The sequence below is a fragment of the Parus major genome, chromosome 1A, assembly GCF_001522545.3.
Source record: "Parus major isolate Abel chromosome 1A, Parus_major1.1, whole genome shotgun sequence".
NCBI classification, from domain to species: domain Eukaryota; kingdom Metazoa; phylum Chordata; class Aves; order Passeriformes; family Paridae; genus Parus; species Parus major.
The window spans coordinates 4,633,506-4,656,576 of NC_031773.1; the positions used below are offsets into that span (position 1 = coordinate 4,633,506).

Sequence of the window (23,071 nt, forward strand, 5' to 3'; positions counted from 1 at the left end):
GCATCCCTGCAAAATGCAACATAGTAAATGTCTGTGTATGTTCTTCATATACCATACTATTAAAATCAATCTGTTCAGGTTACTTTCCATTCTGAGGAGAGCTGAGAAACACAACCATCAGTTTCCGTCACGTGCCGCACCGCATCAATTAAAAATAAATTAAATTTCATGCAAAGAACCTAACTTAAAAATCTCAGCAAACAACAACAGAACCTTTTCACTAATGATTTTCAGTCATCAGAAGTGGAGAGAGACTCAGACAGCAGACAGCATGGTCCCAGCATGCTTTTTGCCTTTTTTTTTGTTTGCACAGTAGCTGTCAGTTGCAGCCCTGCAGGTAGTAGAACCCAGTGGGAAGAGGGGCGGGACAGAGCGATGCTGCCTGAACTGACAGCAAATTTAAATTACTGAGCTTTCTTTTGCTTTTTTTCTTTCTTTGAGTGCCCTTTCCTTTTTTTTTTCTCTCTCTTTTTTTTTTTTTTTTTGGTATTTTTCTACTCTGCGACAAACTGAAAAGATTCGAGCACACACTAATTTAACAACCCTGCTTCGTCGTCTTCTTTTTTTCCCCCTTCTGCTTCCAGGATAATTAAAAGAGAAACCTGTAAAGACAACGTTCCTTCAAGCAAGTTGGTGCTGTAACGTGCTGGTAAGATGAATTTAATTTTTTTTTTTCTTCCTTTCCTCATGTTTTCTTTTCCTTTTTTGGAGCTGAAAGCTTTTGTATATCTAACGCAGTCATAAGTGTGGTTCCCCTGCTGTGGAGGGTTAGGATGTAATGAAAAGGTGTAACGGCTTGATATGTGACCTTCTCCTATTACTTAAAATGGGTAATAACAGCTTTCGTGCCTGTCCTCATGATGCTTTTCTCTCTATGAATTGACTATTTGCTCAACAGAAGAGATGCTGTGATTGTCGCACTATGACAATGAGGACTTGATTGTTTTTTGGTTACTGTTCCATGCTCCTATCAGAACAGATACTTGAGTTGGGGGGTTTGTGTTTGTGATTTTTTTTCCCTCTGAAGATTGCCTGAAGCACTGATACGACAGGGGGGTGGAGATGGGGGTGGAGGAGATGGTCTTGGGTATCATCCTGCCTGTTCAGCTGTTTACTAGGTAGGGAAGAGCAGCACTGAAACTTTTCTTAAAAATAAATAAATATTTTTCCGCTTGCATCAAGTGGGGTCAGTGTATCCAGGATTTATTGTTGTCCGATGCTGGATAAAGTTCTTGCTGTTCCTTGCATTTTTCCTCTGGAGAAGGGGGGAAGGGGTATTCCACTCCATACCTTGTCATGCCATTGTAGTAGCTAATTGCAAGAAGCTGACAAACTTTGAGAGGAAACACCAGGCGTTGCTTTTGTGAGGAATGAGTTTGAGGCTGTGGATCACCTCCTATGAATAACAACCTGCCAGATACAATCAGATCTGTATTATACACGTTACATTCCTGACTTGCAAGTCCCCTGATTTCCAAGGTCTCTTTTCTAGTCTTTTTCTGGTTCTAGCACATTATAATTTTATTTTTTTAGCAAATGAGATGTGGTTTGCATTTGCTTTGTGTTTAAGGTCACAAAACTTATAAGACGATGTGTTTTTCTCAGGCTTTCTGAATGTAGTTCTGCCAAGTATTAAATGCTAAAACATCTATTGAAATCAACAGGAAGGCTGAGCTTGTCCTGTATTTAAGAGGAAATTGCTGAGTACTGGCAGGACTGGATCTTATGATTGATAAACTATCTCTGTTTTCTCAACTTTATTTAATTATTGTTGCACTTTAGGCTGGATCCTGTAGCTTTTACTGTCGTATTCAGAATAAATACTATTCTTACATTTAGTTGCTGTTTTGTGGTCATGCTGACGAAAACTTTTTGGATATAGGATGGAGGTTTTAGGAGAAATTGAATAGAGTTAGAAAAACAGTGCGATTTCGTCCTCTATCTCCTTGAAAGCTCTTTTCCTTATTTTTTTTTTAAAGAGGTATCCTGAAACTAATAATCTGCATATTGATAAATAAGATTTTCCAGACTCAAAGGTCTGCTTTGTCAAATGCATAATGTGATGTCCTGAGGGAAGCTGTGCAAGGAGAATGAAGAGGAGCAGTGGGTTTGAATGCAGAGTCCTTTCCTGTCAGTGGAAAGTGGGAGAGGATGTTCCAATGCCATATGGAAAATTACATCCTTTCACAGAAACTTTGTTAGGGCAGAGGGTTAGGGGCGCTGCACTTGCAGAAGTTCATCACTCCCTTTTGCAGTCTCAGTTTTAAGCACTGCAGTACTTTTCTGAGGGTTTGCTTTGCTTGCACAGAAAATGCTGTTGGCTTGTGAAATAAGGTTGTTGAAGCTCCCACATCTTGCTTTTGCCCTGAAAACTTGCCTTCCCCCACACCAACACCAAGGTCTGCGAGGCCCAGAAAATTAGGCTTTGTCCCTTGTAATCCTAAACTCCCATCCATTTATAACCAGAGAAGAAAAGGGTTGAATTCACTGTTCTTGTTATGGAAATAAGTTTTTATTCACCCAGTATCAACTGACAGTTAGAAGCGTATCTGATGTAATATGAATAAACTGTAGGCTGTTGTCAGTAAATTATGCATTTATAGTCTCACATTCTCCTAGAAACAGTGCTTTTACAAAGCTCAAGTGGCCTAATGGGGTGAAGCAACTACCAATACTCTCATCTGAGCTTCCTAATCAGCCAAAGTCATGAGAAGTCCATGGTGGTTGGTTCCCACTGTCCATGGTGGGCATCTCAGCCATGGGTGAGGCTGCAGGGAGGAGAGGCTGAGTTTAGCCATGGGTCTGTGGTCACAGAGGTGATGACAAAATTACTGTTATGAGGCAATATGAAAACACAATATAGCTGAGTTTAGATGCTGAGTTTTGTGGCAAGAATGGATTCCTAAATTCTCAAACTACAAAAAAGCTGATATCTGTACATTTAACTAAAAAAACAACCACCCTATCCCAACCCACCAGTCTACATCCTCTTTGAATGTAGTCTTTAAATAGAGGGGGTTTTTTAATTAATCTGTGCACTTAAAATTGCTGTTGGCTTCTAGCAATACTGTCCTCTATTCAGTGCTTGGAAATTTCTAGTTGAATGCAACTGCTTTCATTGTAACAAAAAAAGAAAACCAAGCCAAAAAACTTGCTTTAATTTCCTGTCAGTAACAGAGAAATAAGAAAACACTAGGCTAATAAAAATGATAATCTGAGTTTACAACTGTTAACAAGATTCCTGAATAGAAATGGTGCTATTATGCATAAAGAATTTCTATCATCACTGAAGGGATGTAGTATAAAATTATGAGGTTTATTATTAGGGTCCTGTCAACCAATCAGAAATCAACCCATAATCTTACTTGTGAAATACCATAAGTTTTAGCATCTTCCCTCCCCTTCTACTAATAAAATATTAGTGAATTTGTATAATTAGAAACTTTGATGACATAAATGTGAATTTCCTTTACAGAAAAAAGCTGGCGCAATTCTGTATTTCTTCCACATCTCTAATGTTCCACATAAAGTCACTGCAAGTCTGAGTTGCACACAGCAGGTAAAATTAAGGTAAATCACAGACTTGCCATGGGCAATAATGATGGGATTTCATCAGTTGCTTTCTCCTGGGAGAAGCCAGATTCCCAGATTTTTCTCAGAACTCTGAAGAATTACTAAAGAATGTCATAGCACTTCCTTCCCTGAATGAAATTGTTTATTAGCAATGCATGTCTGGTCAGCTCAATTCAAGTGTGATAGAATTTTGGTAAAATTCTTAGATTTTTACCACTGCATATTTTCCTATTTCATTCTCGGACTAAAAGACTCTTAGATTTCTCTTCTAACTGCAAATGATTTATGTCATGGTAAGGGGCTTGCTGTGTTTCCATTTGATTTAACATATTAGTCATGGTCTTCTTTCAGCAAGAGCCATTGTTGCAAGAACACTGTACACAGGCTCAGAGTGACCCCAAGTCTCTCCCCACTACCTGATTGATAACATATTGGGCTACCACTTGCCTAAACACACTTCTCCCACAAATCTGGCAGCAGTCACATATCCTTCATCTCCTTGTGATATGCACGTGGCTCACTGCAGAGTCCTTGGGGTTCCTAACCCAGTGGAGAGTACAGAGAACCCTAAAAATTATCTAAAACTCCTAATGACTATCATCACCCCCAAGGCAATAGAGCTCACAGTATTTATCAGATCACCAGACAGGAATTAAGAATGTAAATATATATATTTTCTATTAAGGTAAACAGTAAAATAATAGCAAGAAGGAAACAAAGCGAAAAGAGAATTAGAAGTCCAGAGAGCTCATTTCTTGACTATAATTATCATCACACAAAGCCTTCCTTGGGTTGCTTTGCATGTCCTGTGGCCTGATAACTCAGTTCCTGTGCTCGGAGAGTCCTTGAAGCCACATCTTTCCTATTCACATTGTTAAAGACACATATTGTCCTCTTACTTGGGAATGGTAACAAAGTGGGAGCAACCCTAAAGCTCTGCAGATATTTTTTATTTTTTAAAATTTTTCTTCTCAGTCTGGAACCTCCAACTGCCTCTGTGTTAACCACAGAGGTGATTGCTTTCTGTCCATGGCACCAGAAATAGGATTCATCTCATCCAAATTTAGATGCCTATAATGTAGACACCTACATGTGATTTAGCCATCTGTGGCTCTCATTACAGTCAGAGAAAACAATCAGGTGCTTTTTTAACATCTGTTTTCTTACAATCCCATGGAAAGGCATCATATTCAAAACTCAGACCATTTAACTTTCTCTCCTCCTCAAATTTTCTCAATTGTTGCCTTACTTTAGAAATCTCTTGTAACTACTTCAGGAAGGCAGAGGGCTTAAAACTCCAGAAATTGCATACATCGAAAAATTATTGACTTATCAAGCCTCATAGACTTGCAGTGGGCTTCAAACAAGGCTGATCCTAGTGAAGTTAGGACTGGATTGCATAGGCACATCCATATATCACTGACATAATGCCACTCATATATATCATTAGTCCTCCAGGGCTGCTGGAGGGAAGCTGCCACAAGTGCATTCCAGGCAATGTGTTTAACGTCTAATTAATCTTGTTCCTCATGGTTAATTTTATTAGGCTGAACTGATATACTGAAAGGAGGTGCTGTGATTGGTTTATTTGTTCCATTTAGTAGGCCAGTGGCATTTAAAAGTCATGCTGCAATGCAATAAAAAATCCCAAACCCAGGAAACTCCATGAATGTGATGAAGTCTACTTATTTTAGGCACCAGTATTACAATGAGTCGATGCTCCTGATATAAATTCCATTATACAGAGAAGACTTTGTGCATTTGAAAGCTTTCAGACTGACACTTTGTCTTCCTAAATTTTTAAAGCTAAAGCTGTGTTAAGAGTGCAAAAATTGTGTTCTGCTGAGCGACCCCCATCTCCCAAAGGTACCTCACACCTGCAGCCCACCTGGCCATCTGTGGAGGGGCTGTTTGTGTCCTCTTGGCCCTGTGCTGGTCCCATGCAATTGTTTTCATCTCCAAGTCCTTGGTAGGTGTCATGAAGGGCTGTGGGTGATGCTGATGGGTCACAGCCCACCTGAGCAGAGGGTTAAAAGAGTCTGAGGGAGGCAGCATCAAAGCAGCCTTGCTTGCAAGGTCTAGCAGAAATTACACCCAAGGATGAACATAACCAGCATCATTCAGGTTTATATTGAAGGAAAATATGGTTAATTTCCAAGGCAAATGTGTGAGGACACAAATATATATTAATATGTATATTAGAGCATGGTGTTAATAATGCCAAGGTTGTGGGTTCAATCCCTTTATGAACCGTAAACTTATGAGTTGGACTTGATGATCATTGTGGGTCCCTTCCAACCCAGAGTATTCTGTTATTCTGTGATATTGTGATATAAACACATAGTGAGGCTGTTGGACACATAAAACCCCACTAGACAGGTGAGATATTCAGCAACAGGAACACATGCTACCACCAGGCAAACCTGGTCCCCTTTTAGGATTCATTCCATTCCTCTCTCCACTTAGGTAACCTTCAGCACCTTAAAGATTAAATGTAGGTTTGTTTTAAATCAGAGAAACTGGATTTTGCCATTCATTTAAGCATAAAAGGATTGATTGCCCACTCATTTGTTGATCCACTTCTCAATAAGGTGATATTCAGTCAAGGTAGGTTGGGATTGATGAGCATGGAGATGTTTTCCAACCTTAATGATCCTATGATCATCACACATGATTGAGGTAGCTCTATTCTGAACCTGTGCTCTGAAATATTTTGTAGAAATAATCTTTATTCAGACAGAGGGAGTGGCCAGATTTTGAAGCCAGCAGAAAAGGTTCTACAATGCACTGGGACTGCTCACATAATTACTGCTCTGAACACAGGACTGGGTCTCTTATACATTTGCTGTTTCCCAGTGATTAATGTATAAACTCTGTACCAGCCACTAACACAGTGAGCAATTCAGAAAGGCCCATGGACTGCATTTTGGATAACAAGAGACAGAAGTGTCGATTAATAGTGGCTCTTAATCAATCTGATGCAGTCGATGTTTTCCATAGGCGCTCCATTAACAAGCAGCTCCTGGCTCTACCAACACCTTTCTTTTCCTTCACTCTAAGTCCCTGAATTATGAAGGACATGTGCATACTAAATGAAGCTTTTGCACTCAAGAGCAAAGGCAGCCTATCCAGTGTCACAAAGAGAGACCACATTCACAGGACATTAAAGGCTGGGTACTCTTGCTGAACAGGTTTACACATTTAAGTCCTTGATCCTGTAAGGACTTACACACATGCTTAACCTTACACACTGAGAATGAAATCCTGGGCCTCTCAAAATCAATGACAAAAGTCCACTGACTTCAAAGGGCCACTCTCTGAATAGCCTTTTTGGTTTCAGTGCAGCCACACAGCGTGCAGAAGCGTGTGAGCTGATCTCCCCAACCCTGCGTGCTTGTGTGAAGTCTTAAGAGACTGAGTGAGCTGCTAAGTGTATCTTTCAGAGCACTACTGTCTCACAACAAACTATAGGCATTCAAAGATGTTTTCTTGTTTGATCTGTGCTCTTTACGAGTTTTGCCCAAACCCTGTGGTAAAACCTGCTGAAGAACTCTGTGAGCAATCCATAATGCAATTCCCTCCCTGGCTAGTATTGCGTTCTGAGCAGTTTCTGTTCTTTACTTTCCAAGACATCCATCCCCTGGAGTGAGGTGATTATGCTGGAATCACATCTTTCTTTTTTAAAGAAAAAAAATCCATAGCTCACATGATTTTATAGGAAATCTGGGAAATATCTGCTGAAATAACTTCCAGGTTAGAAAAAAAAAATAATGTAGGAATTTGTGCAAGATTCAACTTCTGCTTTCCATTTGCTTTCTGCTGGTAATTGAGATACCTTCTTGCAAAATCTAACATCCGTCTCAGAAACTTCGTCCTGGGTCTGTCTCAGTGTATAAAACTCTCCTCTGGCACTGGTATCCCTCAGACTCACTGTGGGATCCTGAGGAGTTGGGAGAAATGCTCAGGAGAACGGAAAGTGGCATTAGCCCCATTTTTCAGCACAGATCCAAAGCAGGTCAAGTCAATGGTCCAGTGATGCTGCACAGACCCCCTGGTTCTGGGAGTGGTAAATTATGCTCCCAACCCTCACAGTGGCTGAGGTGCTGGAGCTGGGGGGGTCTTGGGCTGCCCTGAGCAGGACCAAGGTGTCTCAGCTCCAATAACAGAGACATGATGGACAATGCAGATCCTGTGAGTGACACAGCTGCACTGGTGGGCAGATGCACCACTGCACCCTGCACGGGCTTGGGACTAGGGAGGTTTTGGCTATCATCTCCCTAAGCCTGCATAAACATTTGTGAAGACAATATGTGTACTGTAACAGGGAGCAAGGGTTTGGAAAAGATATTTCTAAAGTTTTGCATCCTAGCTATGCTTTAGGATAAGCCTGTGTTAGCATTTGTGTAAGCCAAATTACCTCTTCTCACCTAAATTGGTGGCAGTCATTTGAGAAGGAGAGTAGGCTGTGAGCTCAGTGAAGCTACTTTTTTTCTCCTTCAGCATTTCCCTCTGACACGTTTCATTGCTCTAGCAGCAAAAAAAGAAAAATCCCCAGACTTCACTCTTTTTTGGCTTTTACTGTAAAGGTATTTTAATTTTATCTTCATCATGCTCCTGTACTAATGGGCTTTACACATTCCCAGCAAAGTCCTGTGTGAAATTCTTAACCACAGAGATTACAGAAATTTACTGCTTCACTGGTGTGGTCAAGTTGCCACAAAATTGCATTTGTTAATGTAGCTGTGAAAACACATGGCACCTGCCATCTCTGAGCATAAGGATTTTAAATATGGCTTGGAAGAATTTAAGAATGCCTATAAAATGGGGCTTGGCCGTGTCAGTTTAGCTTTAGGAAGGAGACTGTGCTATAAAATACTCAGCCATAATTGGACACAAGTGACAGCTTTACTTAACTAGTGTTCACAAATGAGCAAGCAATGAAAATGTTCTGCCTTTCTCACCCCAGAAGAATGACCATGGCAGATGTTAATACTGTTGAGAACAGCTTTGTTGTAGCTACAGGTGAGACAAATGGAGGATTTATGAGTCTGGGGATTGAGGGAAGGGGAGGAAGGATGAAAGTCCAGTGTTGTTCCAAAGAAATGTAATGTCCATTCACAGACACACTGCATGGCACACACAGTGCACTAAAGCAGAAGCTATTCTGTGTCCATGAATTCATGAGCATGCCTGATTTTTGGTTTGTTTTTAAGTACCTAATACCCAGAATCACAAACTGACCATGATTCTGCTGTTTATTTCCTTATGCTCTACCCTGTACCCATTTAAGTTGATGGCAAATCTCTAACTTAATTGATAATACGATGTAATCAATGGCTCAGAGTCTGGGAACTCAGTGACCTGTGAAAGTGTAAACAAGAGACAATGTTGTTTCTCTGATGAAAGTCCTGAGACAAGGCTTGGCCCAGCATCTGCTGAATCCTTTCTGTTCATTTTAATGAGCTTACAAATGGTCCCTAACATAATGTGCATTCAATAGAAATCAGCATTGGTTTTTCAGGCACTGATCCAGTAAAGCCCTTAATTATGTGCTTAAGATTATGGTATGGGAATAGTCCCATAGAAGCCACTGCAACCACAGAAATGTTTTAAGCTCAGCAAGTAAGAAAATGTTTTGTTGCTGGAATATCATCACATTTTTTTCAGTCAGTTGCCTCTGCCAAGAAAACTACCAAATACAATTTCTAGAAATCAAACACCATGAGATGGCATAAATGCAGTGATATTCAGATTTTTACCCTTTTTTTTTTTTTAATATTCCTTTATGTCCAGATATAGCAAAGCACTTAACTGCAGTTGTGACATGAATAGAAGTATTTGCATCTTGAAACTCAAAGCTCCCTCCCCTTTTAGATTCAGGGTACACTCACACATGGTGCTTCTCTCTGCTGTCAGTCCCATTTCTAGGTAGGATGATGTTTTTAAATTTATAAAAAGTAATGCTGCAGTACAAGTAGGAAAACGTTCTTCCCTGTATTTGAAGCAAGTTCTGGTGGTTTATCCCAAACTCTTTAACCAGGTGCTTTTTTAGAAGAGCTGCTTAAATGCAGTTTAAGCTTTTGTGCCATGTGGAGCACATGGCACATATTGTTTGACTGCTTCACTTCAGCTCATCCTAGCTCACTAGAGGGGACTGCATTTCTGCATCCTCTTGTTTTCATGAAACCTCTTGATAATCACCAGGATTTTTTCAGGTAATGCTGTTTACAGTAAACACAGCCTGTGGTGTTTCCAAAACTTTCCTGCTGTCAGAAGCATGAGGGACAAATTGAAAATATTGGTTTGGGGGAATGTAATCTTTTCAGCACAGGCTCTGGTCAGCGTGGCTGTATGCAGTGCAAGTGCCCAATTGCAATGATGTCCAGGCACAAGGCCAAATGCTAAAACTGCCCCCAGAGTGAATATACTCACACTCTGTGAGAGAAGCACTAAAGTATTCTTGTTTTCTGGCCAGCAACACGACTTCCCAGGAGGATAACTTTTGCCAGGAGTATGAATAATCTGCATTGAGGCAATGCCTTATGGCAACTGCTGCATCAGGGACTGCTGAGCAACTCATAAATAAGCAGTCCCTGCTGCCCCCCAATTCCAGTATCCAGCTTCAGAAGGTACTTATGTAGGTCCAAGTATAAAGGCTTGCACAGTAGCCTCAGTGGGCTCTGAGAAGTGCCAAAGCAGAGGTGGCTACTTTCCATCCCCTGCTCCTTTGACTGGCCATAATTTTTCTGGCAGGCACAAATATGCAGAGCCTAGAAGGATTTGGCTTCAATTCTTCAGCTCATATTCATCATGTGGGTTGCTCCAGTGAAGTTATGAAGCCAGGAGCTCCTGTTATGGTAGGATAAAGACTCCACCACAGCTGAAATCTTTATTAGCAAATTAATTATGAATAAACAGAGGAAAAATAGGCACACTTTAATAAACACAGCAACTATCTTGTTTTGGGCACACAAGCCACAACAGAACTACATTATAATGTAGGGGGTTTTACATTCGTGCTCATTTTCAGTTTTCTTGAGAACAACTTCAGTTCCACTCACACAAGCATGCCAAACCTTCTGCTGATATAAATCAGAGTGATTCCTTAAAGCCTGCTGAGCATCTGCCCCAGAATGACAAATAATAGCCTCTAGAGCCCCACTAATCTTTAAGGATGATAGAAGCTACTGATCCAACATGTACAACTTTTTAACACCATACAGACAAAAAAAATTCAGGCAGGAATTCCTACACTAGGGATAACCATGTTCCATAAGGATGTAGTAGAGGTTAACTGCATTCTTGCAGCAAAGCATCCTGTTTTGGTTTAAAAGGTTTAAAACCTGCTTACAAGGATCCAGAGTTTCAAAGTTTTGTGCAGACAGGTAGTAACAGATATAATAAAGAATATGAGTATTTAGACACCTATGATGTTCTATTCTGTGCCTCCCCATTTCTAGCTGCTGACATACAATGATCCAGCTGCTGCTTTTTTGCAGCAGAATCGAGAACTCTGATTTCAAATAAGCCAATAAAGTGATTTTCTGGAAGGCAATACTCTGTCCTTGTACTCCTTTTCTTCAGCTACATATTTTTTGCCTTTCAGGACATTTCCTAATTTACTGCACAGATACCTTCTTTTGCGAAAGATAAAAATATCATCAGTTGATGTGTTTATCTGAGAAAAATCTGTATAATTTAGACAAGGATAATCAACCCCTTCTGTATATGAAGACAATCTGAGCACCATAAGCCAGGAAAACATTGTCATAGTTTAAATTTCTTCATGTTCTTCTCTCTCATCAGTATAAGAATATAATTTTGAGATGTAGCTACTTATCTTTGGTTGAATACAAGAGTGAGCATACAGAAGCCGTTCTTTTTTCTGGTATTTCCAGTCAGCTTCATAACTCAAATTATTAAAAACCTCTGGGAAGTCTTTCCCAGGAGGTGTGATTCACAAATTGTATGAGTTAGTCTTCAAAGATTTTATTAAAATAAAAATGTAAGTCTATGACCCTTACTAGTGGTTTGTCTTATATAAATGTATTTCTCTGCTTGACTTTCATAAAATACATTAGGACAGAATAAATGACATTGAAGCAGGACAGGACACACTTCAAAAGGAACAATTTTCACATGCTGCAAAACTAGTTTGGGGACCATCTTGAGAGATCTTCCATGCCTTCACTTTTCTTTATGCAGCTTTATTCATTGTCTTAAAATTAACTGTCCAGAGCAAGAAAACTTGTTCTTGGGAAGGTGATAAAATTGGTTTTGAAAGTCCTGGTGATAGCAGTGGTTCATATTGCTGCTGGTGAATATGCTGTGGACAAGTCTCTAGGGTTCTGTCAGTCCTAGCAGGAAAACAGCCAAGGACCACTCTGTAGCCCCAAGTTTTGGGCTGGTGCAGCTCGTGTCCATCTGCACACACTCCTCCAGCCCCAGGCAGAACTGCCAGCATCCAACCTGCCTGGGGTACCTGCTGTCCCCCAGCCCAAAACCTGGAATGCTTTAGAGATTTGGCACAACCCAAAGCTCTGCAGGGGAGCAGGCTTTTGACTAAAGGTCTATGAACGGTCAGGAGATTGTCCTTAGGCCATGTTCCTGGTCTGGATCTTTATATCAGAGCAGATATAACACATATCAAAGGGAAAGTGCTCCCCAGAATACTCACAGGCTCTGATTTGAACTTCAGCCAGGTTCAATTGCAGACTTTACCCACCCTGTTAGAGGGGACCTGAAAATAAGAGGTGGGAATAATTGCTGGCAGGTGTCTGTACAGATTAAGTCAGATACTTTCAAGTACAAAAGCATATCCTAAACTGCATAATAAAAGCTCAGTGTGTTGATATAGCTAAAAAGCATCCCTGAACCAGGAATTTTGGGAAGATGGGAAAGTACTGTAAGCTTGGTTTGCTCTTACAGCCTGCTCTGGCATGCATTAAGTTCTACTGATGGACACAGGACAGTGACTTGGACAAACACCTGATCCAACATGGTGCAGAATCCTCCTGCTACGTGAAAGAGTGTGGGCTGAGGCAAGAATTATGCCTTCCTTAGAGGAAAGGCTAAAGGCCAAAGGTTGGTACAGAGCTATTGAGAATGGATAAGGGCTGCTAGAGTGGAGCTGGCTTTCAGACCAAGCACGTCCATCCAAATAAACACTCCAGGTATTCATCAATACATCCTTGTCCAGGAGCAAACTGGATTCTGAACAAGCATCCAAAGATATAAAAGTGTAAATATACTGATGCTGTCCTTTTGTTAAAGTCCAAAAGGGGGTGAGGGACTGGGGATTGTGTTATTCTCATTTTAAATGTTAGTTTTAATAATTTTTTCTAAACGAGTCTTTATGTTTCATTGCTTCCTGTATTTCCCAAAATTATTATTATTTAAATTAAATTACAGATCTTTCTTAGCTGTCTCTGAAGTAATAATGGCAAAGGCTTTGTTGCATGTGCAAGAACTCCAAATTAGGTGAAATTTGCTTCTGGCAATGGAGTAGTGGCACCATGCAGACACATGTACTAATAATGTTACTTCTTTTTGTGTGTGTTGTGCAAGCAGCTATCACAGAGTATGTTCCAAACCTCATTTTATTAAATGAACAATACAGACCACCAGTAATTGTTATATCAGTGGGAAAAAAAACACAAAATATGCATATGATATGATATGATGATGTGAAAATGCACATAGAGGAGCACACCAATATGCTTTCCTTCTGCAGGGTTTTGGCAGGCTTTCCAAAATGTCCTGTCCAGTTTAGAATTAGCAGGGTCAGAGGAGATGTCCCAAAATTTAGTATATTTTGGATTTATCAATACCAGACTCCTCTGGGGTGAGGTAAGTTCTCTTTTCACAGGATAGATAAGTCTTCTCAGAATATTTCCCCAGACAGATTCTCTTCTGCACATCCCTTTGCCAACTGGAACCTTTTGATCTCAACATCCTCAGTGCCAAATTCTTTAATGGTGTAAATGAGTGAAACTCCACCTAAGGCAGTGGAGCAGATCCCATTTGCACCTGCAGAGAACTTGGATTTGATTTTGTAGCCAAGGAGAGATTAAAACCATTGGTTCGAGTAGATTTGTTAGCCTGTAAAAATGCTCCTCATCTCCGGTTGCAGATAGCTCTGTTATCCAGTCCAAATGTGAGAAGGAAAAGCAGCAGAAAATGCCTTTGAGGGCATGAATCCTGGAAAGGGAGGGTGATACACTGGAGGGTTTAAGAGGATTTTGTGATCTCTGTCTTATGATCAAGGATACATTACCATCATTTTGATTCTGGTAGCTTCACTTGCTCCCTGTGCAGCTTTTTTCCAGATCTCCTAATGTGAACCACTTATTCCAGATTGCTCTTTGAAGAAGGCATCCATTGATACATCAGAGATTAAATGAGTCACTCATGATGGATTGTGGTTCATGGCTTTATATACAACAGAAAATTATGCATTTTACACTACCTTGTAAAATAACCATTTATCTGGGTAAACATATTGACTCCTTCTGGGTTCATATGAAAACTATCCCGGGCTGTGAATCTTAATTTAGCAAGCTCTTGACAGGCAGGAAAAAAGACAGCTAACAATGATGGAGAAGAATCAGTTACTTAAATGTCAATAGAGGGAGGCTAAAAAATGAGCTCAAAGTAACAGATCAATTTGTTCTCCAGTGCCCAGCCAGAGATACAGACTTGGCACTTCTACCACCTTTTCCCCCCCCTTTCAAAAAAATAAGAACAAGACAAGAAAAGGTTTAGAACTTTTGGCAGTTGGTGCAGTTGTATCAGTTGTATGTTATGATGTCAATTCCAACATGAAAACAGCACATGCTGGACAAAGAAATGAGGCCAAATGGTTAGAACAAAGGGAAATGGTTGAGTATCATTTTCCAGAAATTCTACCTCTTATTTTTCTACATGAATTGTAGGTACCAAATCAAAGTATCTCTTTTCCAAGCACCATAGTTTGCACATCTGTAATAAGGAAATTATTCTTCTGATCCAGATTCTCCCCAGGGCCTTTCCATGTGGGTCACTGTAATATTTGAACATCTGACACTGGTAAAATTGGATCAGCATAAATGTGCACCGATTCTTCTTCTGAGTTGAAAGCATCAGAAGGCATAAGAACTGTGAAAGAATGCAGTTTAAGAATGGAGGTAAAATGGCCTCATCCCAGGTCCTTTGGGAAGCTCTGTATTTGTCTGTCTAGTGGAACAGGAATACAGGTCAGCACTTGCTCAGCTTTCAAAAAACAGCAGGTTAAATTTTCAAACAACAGGATAAATTTTCTAGTATCTGACCATTCCTGCTTGTTAGCTTAGATTGCATTTAATTGGTGCACCTGCCTGATTTTTGGCCTCTCCACATCCTTTTCCTGATAAGTATTTACACCCCTCTCACTCACAAAAGGGTCCAAGGTGCTGAGTGCATCATTGATTTCAGCCAGCTTTGGATCAGACCTGTAATCACTGCAAGCTTCTGACTTGCTGGCTCTGAGTATTTCAGATGGATCATCTCAGAGACAAAGCAGACTATCAGAGCCAAGTATTATCGTATATATTTCTGCTTTCCCAAAGGTTTACTCTCAAAAAATCCATTGTCCTATATGTAATATAAAATAATTCACCGTGGAGGAAAATACTGTATCATGATACAGATCTGGGCAGTGATTGAAATAATAACAGACTGTTTAATTGCTAAATTACAGTAGTGATATTATGAAATAACATATTATATCCGCATTTCTAATAAATTAATCCATCATGATTAAAGGTCTCTCAATGAATACCAAATGAATTAATACATGATTGGCCTTTATAAGTAAAAGCCTTTAAAATTATGCAGTTTTCTGCAAGCAGCTAGCTGCCCACAGAATATAGTGGCAAAGAGAAAATCTGTCACAAGAAAACTTTTCTACATTTCACGCAGAACACCTTCTTTCAGAACATTTTTGCATGGAACTCGTTACCAATTATGACAGATAGCTTTTTAACAGGAGACAATATGCCCATAATCTCACAATGTTTGGGGGAGAGGGGAAAATTACCACAATATGACTAATTTTATGAAAGACATCTGTCATTTTCTACTGTTGTAATACAAGCTGTTTAGTAAGTAAATTTAATTAACCATATTTCTCATTTTAAAAAGAGGAAAAGAAGTCTTTTACAGCATGCCAGGAGCATATCCCTTGAATATAGTTTGTTTAATGCACCCAATTAGACTGAATCATCAAATTTTCTGAACTTTAAATATCTCAAATTAATTTTTTCCACACTGTTTTTCTATGTACCATTTTGCAGCCATTTGTACTGTGTAGTGGATGTTGTTTATTGTTGATATTCCTTTTTTAAAGTTTCTGCTTAAAGCCAGGACTTTCTGGTGCTTGGTGTTGCACATAAAGAAAGAAATCTCTGCCTAAACAGGTCCCATTGAAAAAGAGTGACATACAAAGAGTGAGAAGTGAGAAAGGCAGGGAGAGCAGGTGTATCTGTCCCAGGTCATAAATAATTCAGTGAAACATCTGAGTCTTGGTCTGGTGTCATCTCAAATACTAGACCACACTATAAAAGGATATAATTGTGAGTCAATGGCAAGCTCCTGCATAGGGGTGTGAAATGTCCTCTGTTACTCAAATAATTGCAGACCTGAAAGGTTGGTCCTTTTTAAAAAAAAGAATATGGTTCATTTTTACAAAGTCCTGATTGCACATCCTTTAGACAACTTATACCATAAAGAAAGAAGTTCTGTAAAGGTGGGTTATTGGGGTTTTTCTGTAATATATGAAAGATTATGTTATAACACTGTTCCCCATGAAAGCTGCCACCATTTATGTAGAGTTTTCCAATTGCCAGAAAAAACCCAACCAAACAAGTGAAAACTTATTTATGGGTATCAAGAGGAATCTGGGGTAGTTTCACTGACTTCATTTTAAGCTACCTAAGATCAAAACCTGACTAGAAATCTCAAATCAACCTCAGTAAAAACAAATATTCACATAATATTAAATGAGCTGATTGCAACTTAATATAATGTGTTTTCCATTTGCTTAAACTATTCTTAAGAATATTTAGGTTAATAGAAGATCACCTTCTAAACAAAACACTTGGTGAATTTCTGATGTTAGTGCACCTTCTGAATTCTGTTCTTAAATGTGGCACCATCCAAAAATTAATATCTTCTCCTTTTGTACACAAGGGAAGGCTTCATCTCTATTCAGAAAAAAAAAAAAAAAGAAATTAATGCAAAAAATGCCCACTACCTGGTAGTGTGTTGAACTGTACAGAATTTCACTGAAGAATGAAAGCATCTTCTTTTTATCTCTTTTTTGTAATTTGATTTAATTTAGAAACATTTACATAGGTTATGTGTGGAGAGCACAGCATTAATTTTGGCAAGTCTTTGTTACTCTAACAGATTTAGGAAGTTAATTGTACATAATATATGTCTGGTATTTAGAGAGCATCATTCACTTAGTAGCATGAATAGAGTTACTAAATGTGGGGAATAAGTCAGTCCAGCAGATAATAGATTGCTTACTGGGGTGGAATAATCATGCAGAGAAGTGGATAGGGAAAACTGAAGGGCTTTGGTTATCCTTATGTACATGCACACATTGTAAATCTTCCAGAATATCTGCAAGCTTAAACACTGCATCCAGTCCTTTAGACCAAGGTTTTCCTCCAACTTGAGGGATGAGTTGACAACTCCAGTAAATTCCCCCCCTCTCCTGCACAGGGCCTTTGGATGAGTTCAGGTGGAGAAAGGTCATAGAGGTGGTAGAAAAGTACCAGGCTGAGAGCTGAAATGTGAATTTAAGCATATCTTTATTTTCTTTTTTTGTTTGGTTGTGTTTATTTATTATTTTTGGTTTTTGTTTTTTGTTTGTTTGTCACAGACTTGCTCTGCCCCATTTATCAAGGCTGTATTCAGGCAACATGAAGTGTCCATGTCTGGTCAGAGGAGAAAGTTGGTTTTAGTGATGCTTCATACAGGGGCTGGATATAGCAACCAGGTGAAAAATATAAATCCAAAGACTTGTTTGTAACCCAGCCCACTTGAATACAGCTTTCAGATTCTCTTTGCTCTAATTGCCTTTCTAAATGTCTAGCACAGATTAAAGCAAACACAGTTTAGTATTAGAGGACATATGGTTATCTATATTCATATCTGTGCCATACAGAGAGAAGAAATATAGGGTTCAGCATGTGAAGCATGCAGACATGAAACAAACCCACCCCTGAGGGGTCAGCAGCAGAAAAGGTGTTAGAAGCTTGAGGGAATTTTATCTGAGCACAGGCAACACGATAACTTCTGAGACAGAACAGCTTTTAAGTGAACACAGGCAATCCTGCAATTAATGGAGACATATCTACTCAGTATTACAGTACAGCCAACCTGCATCCTTGGCTTATTAATTTCTCCCACTAGTACAAGTAGGTTGACGTCTTCTAAATTAAAAACAGTTCCGCCTTAGGAAGAATTGCCAAAGAATTTGTACATTAGAAGTCTCAGGAGATGAAACTCTTGCATGCCGCCTTCGCTGGGGAAGAGTACAAGCTTATCCTTCAGGAAGTGTCATCTGCCAGTTATGACAGCTACACATTTGTATTCATTTATGAATTCACCATTTACAACTGTGGCTATTTAACACAACAATTCCCTGGAAAATCTTTGGACTCTGTGTTTGCATAATAAGAAAAAACTTTCAAGAACAGCTCATCTCCTTCTGCCTTTTCTACTATTCCTGTTTTGTACCCAATGAATTTTACACAAGAATAATTTAGGACAGCATTTGGCAGGGTTGTTCTGGTCTCTGTGCACGTAGGAGGCTTGTGAATCTCTTGCAATCTTGCTACAGGGGACAACATTTCTAACAGGGTGTATTCAGGAGAGTTGATTTTGTTATTCTGTGGAGTGAAAGTGTAGTCTGTCACCTGGGCAGATACGACTGTTAACTGGAACAGGGCTCCAGGTACTGAAGCTCTGTTTCTGATTCAACTAGAGATGTTCTGAGTGACCCTAAATAAATCACTTCATCTAGCTGGTTCTTTATCTTTGTATAACATCAAAATGCAGCTATGATTTCTTCTCCTCCCAGGCACGCTGTGGGAATGCAGTGATGAGGTGCTTAGAGAAATGTGTCTGCTCTCCTCTGTATTTGGGCTATAATTGCAATGCTGCCTGAAGTTCAAGCACATGAGATTCCACCTGGGCTGTCAGCTCTACCTCTTATGGGAGCTTTCCCTTTGACAGCTGAGGTGGTGGTGGCCATCTGTGACGTTACCTCGTGGACTTCTTCAGAGCAAGAGATCAAGAATGAAAAATCAGTGAATCTATCCCTCCCAAGACATCAATGTGAAAATTAACTACAAAACTTACCAGTGAGAGAGAAGCAAAAAAGAAATGTTAATTTTGTACAATTCTAGTTGATTTCAACAGTGTATTTAAATAGCTGTACTCTCAGGAGCTGATCCTTAAGTCTAATTTTTTTTTTCCTTTCTTGGACTCTTTGTTCATTAATGGTGGTGAGGTGTTGCCAGAGGAGAAGAGGATATCAGATGGGAGAGGTGTAGGTATTATTTAAGTTGGATATTGACCTCTGGGAGGTACAGGGAAGCAAATGAAAGAGATCTGTTGGCAGACTCGTGTCACAGAGAAGGTGAAGCAACACGCTGCTCAGTGCCTACGTAATAATGGGAGATTTATGAGTAGGGGAGCAGGTTATAAGAATAGACCACATTAATCTTCTGCTTCAAACTCTTCTCATTAATCTCCCAGTAACAAACTGAAATGGTCAAAAATGTAGACTGTTCCTTTAGTCTGATTTTGCCATGATTTTACAAAGTCCTTAAAGAGATTCCCAGCAAAAAGATTATCCTCTTCTGTTTCTCTCATCTTCCCATATTATCCTAGAGGGAATGCAGAAAATTTCTATCCAAGATGTAGGTTTGCAAAAACATGTCTCATCACCATTTCTTTTCACTTCTAGCTGTAAGTCAGTGTCCATCCATTTCTTCATTCCCTTCTCTATTGCTAATGAGAAGGAAGATTACCTTGTGACTGCTTTTTCCTGATTAGCCTGAGCCTGAGCTCTGAGTAGATAAATTTGCTTTCAGAACATTCAAATAAAGCCAGATACCTGAATAAGCATTAATAGCAAAATTAAAAGCAAAACAACAAACAAACAACAACAACAAAAACTGACAAGATAAGATTTTCCTTTAAAAACCATATGAAGCAAGATTAAGAAAAAAGCCAAATTTCATCTGAATCCACTGGAAACTCTGTCTACTACAAGTGTTGCAGGAGTGAGGAATGCTGCTGAAACTATCCAGATAACTTGGCAGTATCTCAGTAAAATAGGTTGGGATAATCATTTGCCACTGAATTCTATTGTGTATCTGAATTTCTTGGCTTTGGTGCAGTGCAAATATTCTTTATGATTTCCAGTTATCTTTAAAAATATCTTATGAGGAGTGTAGGCTCTGACCAGATAGGGATCATAGACTCCATGGAGTCATTTTTCTTCACAGAGTAGTAGAACACTGTCACAACAGCAAAATTGTATTCTATCCAGGGAGTAAATATATTGATTGCTTACTTAGCAGAACTGGTGAACAACACACGTTACTCCAATTCACTGCAGCTTGCACTGACTTCCAATTTGCTTTTGGATGTAGGACTTGATGGATAAAGCCATGGGCTTTGTGTCTGTGACTGCTTTTCTGCTTCTTCTCTGCTTCCTGTGTCCTACCAGTAGAGATCAGTTGGGATCCATCTGCTAACAGTCTCCTTTAACTCCGAGGGACCAAATTCATGCAAAGTACTTCTGCTGCCCCAGAAATTTTAACCCATTTAGTGCCTGGTAGAGTCTATTTATTCACACAACTGCCTGGGGAGGGAATACTGGCTTAGTTGAGATCATCTGTAGGAAGTCACTATTTGACATTTTCCAGTTTGTTTTGTTACCATAAATCTTGTTAGCCCTCTGCCTGAGACCAGAGGTTTGTACCCAAGGTAGAATCACAGAATCAGATTATTCTGAGTTGGAAGGGACCCATGAGGATCATCAGTCCAGCTCTTGGCCCTGCACAGGACAAGCCCAAGAATTGCCATGTGTCTGAGAACTTTGTCAAAGTACTCCTTGCACCCTGGGAAGCTTGGTGATGTGACCATTAGAAACTTTTTTGGTTTGCCAAGATTAAATTAGTATGGCAGGACTTTAAATCTTCAGATCAACTGGAGCTCAGTTTAGCAGTGATCACATCCTGTCTAGACACATGGTTGCTCAGTTGATGTGATGAAAAGATTGAGGTTCTCAACCTAAAAGCAACATCAGTGGAGGCTTCTCTATCTGGCGGTTGAGCAAGGAGCTTCCAGATTTGAATTCAAGAGAAAGCTCTAATTTAAACAGTCTTTACACCAAGGTATTGCCCAGCTCCTTTGGTGAACCCTTCTACTAATATTGCTTTTAGGGGAAATGTAGAACTTTGGGTGTTCTGGGTATTGGTTACACACCTCCCCAACACACACTCATTTTAAATGCAGTTGAGTGGATCAGCAAGTGAATTTCTGACTAAGCAACAAGCACTTGATTTTTAATTTGTTTTGTTCTGCCTTTGGTAGTTTTGTTCATTCTAGCCATTGTTTCCCTCATAAACATAAATGCCTAAGATGTAGGATTGCTAATATGTGTTTCCCTTGGGTTCAGTATATGTGGATAGAATCCTAGAACAGTTTGGTTTGGAAGGGATCCCAAATGTCATTTAACTCCAGCTCACCTGTCATGGGCAGGGACAACTTCCACTAGACAAGACTGCTCAAAAATAGAGAAATCTTACTTGACTACAAGGTGTGATTCAGGACTTTTGGTAATCCACTGAGCCAGAGATGTTGGGCAGCACCTGCACAGCATCCATCCATCTCTACCCATTTGTCTGTGACTGACCAGCTCACAGCCACACCACACCAACACATCTGCAGACTTCAGCCTGTTCACTTCAAAGCCATTTCAAATGCTTTATTTGCCTAATGTGTAGGTTGCTCCTAGATGCACCCAGCTTGTGCATCCATGGCTCCTCCTGAAGTCGCAGTAACACTGTGTGCTTGTGCCTGCACAGGCTGTACCCATTCAGAACAAATGCTGTGTGAATTTACTGTCAGCCCACAACATTGCTGGAAGTTTCTCAGCAGTGTGAGTTTGCATTGCCAAAGAAGACTTTTTTTATTGATTTCAACAGAAATGATAACTGTAAATATCTCTTTCGGGTAAAAAGCAGATCATCCCAAAGTAAAAATGTGGCTGGTTGCTATGGTAGTCTACTAGATTGTGGGAAATATGTGGGATTCAGTGCAGGAAATGAGTTCATGTCTCCTCAGGCAAGAAAAGCTTGGACTGGCCATAGCTTCATCCTAGGGTCAATGATTTTAATCCCCCACATTTTCTGAAATGGGCACGCTCTTTTTTATCCAGCTACTTGACTGATTGCAGATATTTGTGTCAACTCAAATCTGAAAACTTTACCACTGAGCCAAATCCTGCAAGAAAAAGTTTGTATTTTTGTCTTGCAGACAGAGATAACCTTTATCTTGGTCTTCTTAGAATACAAGGTTTATATGATAGCTGTCCTTGTCCTCCAGGCCACCAATAACTCCTGAGCCTATGAGAGACTCCAGCCCAGATTGACAGCCACTCTGTATTTTACACCAGCTACTGGTTTTGCACACACAAAAGGCAGGACTAATCAGAGTGTCTCTTGCCTGCCAAGATTTCATGGGGAGGACCAGCCCATACATTAGTTGGAACAAGCCCAGGGCACAACACGGACTCAAAATCTGCAGGAAGTTTGGATTTATAAATTCTGCAGGTCACACAGCAGCTTGTGAGGCGGGAGGGAGATGTGGACAGGCAAGGAGGGATTAAATATTCTGCTTTTGGAGAACCCCTCGAAACAGCATGTAAAGCAAATCCTCTGCTCTGCAGAGCTTCCTGGGAAATGACTGTCCCAACATTTATCACAGCTTATCTCTGGTGCAGTGTCCTTTCAGCGCGCGCACTCCGCTGCCCAATCAGCCCACCAAGCTGTGCCTTATCACAGCCCTAATCCCTCTCCTCCTCACTCTGGAGGAGCAGATAAATGGGAGGCAGGTGTGCTGCATCCAGCATGTTAACTGAGCGAGTGCTCCCCAAATCTGCTTCTTCAGCTCGGCCTTTTATCTTGTCTTTAACACCAAGCAGCCACCGCTGATAACAAGCAGATTAAAAACACTATCAGATTAACATTTTTATGTAATAAATGGTCAAGAACCTCACATTAAAAGAGTATCTTTCCTGGCATTAAACATCCTTCACTCACCCAGGAAGCCTTTATCAGCTTGAACCTGCTCTGCTCGTTGCATAATAAATCTCCGAACCCTGATTTCATCGTAAGGAAATTCTTCATGAGGACAGCAGGGAACTAAATGGATGACTGTGTTTGAAGGAGAA

General features: G+C 40.0%; 1 protein-coding gene across 1 annotated transcript in view; it reads left to right on the top strand.

Moving 5' to 3' along the window:
• The first annotated feature begins 341 nt into the window (after window positions 1-341).
• Window positions 342-23,071, top strand: part of CELF2 (CUGBP Elav-like family member 2) — a 545,877-nt gene continuing 523,147 nt past the window's right edge. The window contains exon 1 of the mRNA XM_015627339.3: window positions 342-649. The gene's annotated coding sequence lies outside the window, so the exon portion shown is untranslated. The remainder of the gene's footprint in view (window positions 650-23,071) is intronic.